This window comes from Vigna angularis, chromosome 1, assembly GCF_016808095.1.
Source record: "Vigna angularis cultivar LongXiaoDou No.4 chromosome 1, ASM1680809v1, whole genome shotgun sequence".
In the NCBI taxonomy this organism is placed as follows: domain Eukaryota; kingdom Viridiplantae; phylum Streptophyta; class Magnoliopsida; order Fabales; family Fabaceae; genus Vigna; species Vigna angularis.
Genome location: NC_068970.1, coordinates 35,610,313 through 35,614,192, shown reverse-complemented (window position 1 = coordinate 35,614,192; position 3,880 = coordinate 35,610,313). Strand labels below are relative to the sequence as shown.

Below are 3,880 nucleotides of genomic sequence, written 5' to 3'. Positions count from 1 at the left end.
CTTAAAATTTCATTAGCATTTTGTCCATGTGTGTCATTTTCTTGTATTAATCTTGTCTTTCAATTGTTGTTTTAAGAAAGAATACCTTGGCCGGAATTGTGTTCATTTGGATAATTTATTTTTCTTTCCAAAATTGGTAAGAAGTGTGTAGGAGTGTTACCACTTAATTTCTTTGCAAAATGAATTTGATATGATGTTTGAATGCCACGGTTTTTGATGTATGAGTTCTAAATGTTATTTTCAATCAAACCAAAGTAAATCAGTCATGGCACATGAGATTATTTTTGGAAGCATTTGCACTGTAAAAATTGAATTTCAATGAATGTATGCTTTCTGTGCGTATATTGTTTTTGGTATTTTAATTCAAATCTTGGTTTATTGCGTTTTCTGTAATGTTTTGCTATTGTTAAAAATTTCACCGTGTAAATCTATTTGAATTTTTATCCGTCACCGTAATCACTTTACCGTTTTATGTCGTTTACTGTTCTGCATTCTATTTTCACTGTGATTTTGGTTTTATTGTTTAATTTCGTTTTTACTATTCACTGTGTTATTTTTACTGTTTGTGAATTTACGACTTTCATCATTTAATTTTTCTGCGAATAAAAAAACACAAAAACAATCAAAACCCCCAATTCGTAATTGACTGAAAACCCGAACCAACAGTTTGGTCTTTGAGAGACGACCTAGGAGTCAAATCCTAGATTATACTACATTTTTAATCTGTATAAAATTTGTATGACCGCGACAGTCGTATCAAATTTTGGCGCCGCTGCCGGGGACCAATGGTTCGGTTTGAGGTCTTTTGTGTAAATATGTGGTTTGTCATCTATGTTTGAGTCTGTGGATATTTTGTCTGTTTGAATTTTTTTTTTTTTTTTCTTTTTCTTCTGCTATCGTTTCTTGACTATAGGGTGCTGTAACTTAGTTCATGACTAGGAGCAATCCTGGAACCATACAACCCTTTGATCCTGAGATTGATAGAACGTTTCGTAGGTTGACCAGTAATTCTCGGAATTTATCTTTAGAGTCAATTATTGAGCCAATTGCAGTAGATACGGAACATCCCACTACTGATTCTGATTCTATTATTTTTCACACTGAGAACGATATGGCACAACCTCCGCCTCGCGGGAGAACTCTTAGAGAGATGGCTGCACCTGATTTCACCTACGAAAGTTTGTGCATCCAGTATCCAGATGAAGATGTTCCATATGTTCTAAAAACTGGACTAATCCATTTGTTACCAAAGTTTCATGGCCTTGCAGGTGAAAGCCCGCATAAACATTTGAAGGAATTCCATATTGTTTGTTCATCAATGAAACCTCATGATGTTCCTGAAGACAATATCTTTCTGAAGGCATTCCCGCATTCGCTAGAAGGTGTAGCGAAGGATTGGTTATACTGTTTGGCGCCTAGATCCATCACCAGTTGGGGCGATCTGAAGAGGTTATTCTTGGAGAAATTTTTTCCAGCATCCCGAACCACTGCGATCAGGAAAGATATATCTGGGATTAGACAGTTTGGGGAGGAGAGCTTATATGAGTACTGGGAAAGATTCAAGAAACTTTGTGCAAGCTGCCCTCATCATCAGATAAGCGAGCAACTACTTCTCCAGTATTTCTATGAAGGACTGAATAACATGGAGAGGAGTATGATTGATGCTGCCAGTGCTGGAGCGCCTGGCAGGTAAGTCTCATTATTGCTTTCTTGATGGGTTTTCTGGCTATTTTCAAATCAATATCGCTCCTGAGGACCAAGAGAAAACAACATTCACCTGTCCCTTTGGCACTTTTGCCTATAGGAGGATGCCATTTGGTCTATGCAACGCTCCTGGTACTTTCCAGCGATGCATGCTTAGCATCTTCAGCGATTATCTTGAAAGTTGTATAGAAGTATTCATGGATGATTTCACTGTTTATGGATCCTCATTTGATACATGCTTAGATAGTTTGGAGAAAGTTCTTAAAAGATGCATAGAAACAAACCTTGTCCTCAATTTTGAGAAATGTCATTTTATGGTAGAACAAGGTTTAGTTCTAGGGCATATCATTTCTAGTAAGGGAATAGAGGTAGATCCTGCAAAAATATCTGTGATTTCAAATTTGCCTTATCCCTCTTGCGTGCGAGAGATTCGATCTTTTCTTGGGCATGCAGGTTTCTATAGACGCTTCATCAAGAACTTCAGTCAGAAAGCACTTCCCTTGTCCAAACTACTGCAGAAAGACATTGATTTTGATTTTGATGACAAATGCAAACAGGCTTTTGATCGCCTGAAGGAAGCTTTGACCACCACTCCGATCATCCAGGCACCAGATTGGACAGCCCCATTTGTTCTTATGTGTGATGCATCCAATTATGCATTGGGGGCCGTCTTGATGCAAAAGATTGATAAGCTGCCTCGAGTGATCTACTACGCTTCCAAGACTTTGGATGCTGCTCAAGCAAACTACACCACCACTGAGAAAGAGCTCTTAGCCATTGTGTTTGCTCTTGATAAATTTAGATCATATTTGCTTGGGTCGCCTGTTATTGTATTCACTGACCATGCAGCTCTGAAGTTTCTTTTGAAAAAGGCTGAGTCAAAGCCAAGACTGATAAGGTGGGTGCTGCTACTCCAAGAATTTGACTTAAGAATCCTAGACCGGAGTGGAGCACATAATTTGGTTGCAGACCATCTCAGCAGGATTGAAGGAGCTGAGGATGAAGCTGATGTTTTGCCTATTTCAGATAACTTTCCTAATGAAAGTTTGTTGATGGTTTCACTTTCCCACCCTACTCCTTGGTTTGCAAATATTGTGAATTATTTGGTTGCTCATGTTTTTCCTCCATTAGCATCTCGAGCTCAAATTGCTAAAATTAAAAGCGATGCTAAATATTACATTTGGGATGACCCATACTTGTGGAAGTTGTGTAGTGATCAGGTTACTAGGAGATGTATTCCAGACAATGAGATTGACTCGGTCCTGAAATTCTGCCATGCTTCCTCACCCGGTGGTCATCAAGGAATTCAAAGAACTGCTCGCAGGGTGCTTGACTGTGGGTTCTATTGGCCTTCCATCTTCAAGGATGCGGAGAGGATCTGCAGCACCTGTGAGCCTTGTCAGAGAGCAGGAGGATCGATTTCACAAAGACAAGAGATGCCTCAACAACCTATGCTGTTCTGTGAGGTATTTGATGTTTGGGGAATAGATTTTATGGGTCCTTTTCCTGTTTCTTTTGGTTTCTCTTATATTCTCCTCGCTGTTGATTATGTTTCAAAATGGGTGGAAGCTAGAGCCACCAGAACTAACGATGCTCGGGTTGTTGTAGATTTTGTTAGATCCCACCTCTTTTGCAGGTTTGGAGTGCCTCGAGCAATTGTTAGTGATCAAGGAACCCATTTTTGTAATAGATCAATGCAAGCCTTGCTAAAGAAGTATGGGGTGACGCATAGAGTTTCTACACCGTACCATCCCCAAACAAATGGGCAAGCAGAGATCTCAAACAGGGAGATTAAAAGGATTTTGGAGAAGATTGTACAGCCCAATAGGAAAGATTGGAGCAAAAGGTTGGACGATGCTCTTTGGGCCCACAGGACTGCGTACAAAGCACCGATAGGGATGTCTTCCTACCGGGTTGTCTTTGGAAAGACGTGTCATCTGCCAGTTGAGATTGAGCATCGAGCATACTGGGCTGTAAAGACTTGCAACTTTTCCATGGAACAAGCTGGAGAGGAAAGAAAGCTGCAACTGAATGAATTGGATGAGATCCGATTGGAGGCCTATGAAAACTCGAAGTTCTACAAAGAAAGAACAAAGAAATTCCATGATAGTTCAATTGTTAGAAAGGACTTCAAGATTGGCCAACAGGTTTTATTGTATAACTCTAGGCTCGGACT

At 39.8% G+C, this 3,880-nt stretch overlaps 1 non-coding gene across 1 annotated transcript; it reads right to left on the bottom strand.

The window, feature by feature from the left end:
• Window positions 1–1,492: 1,492 nt before the first annotated feature.
• On the bottom strand, window positions 1,493–1,596 carry LOC128195144 (small nucleolar RNA R71). Its single transcript, XR_008246716.1, has one exon. It is a non-coding gene; the product is annotated as a small nucleolar RNA R71 (small nucleolar RNA).
• Window positions 1,597–3,880: the final 2,284 nt, after the last annotated feature.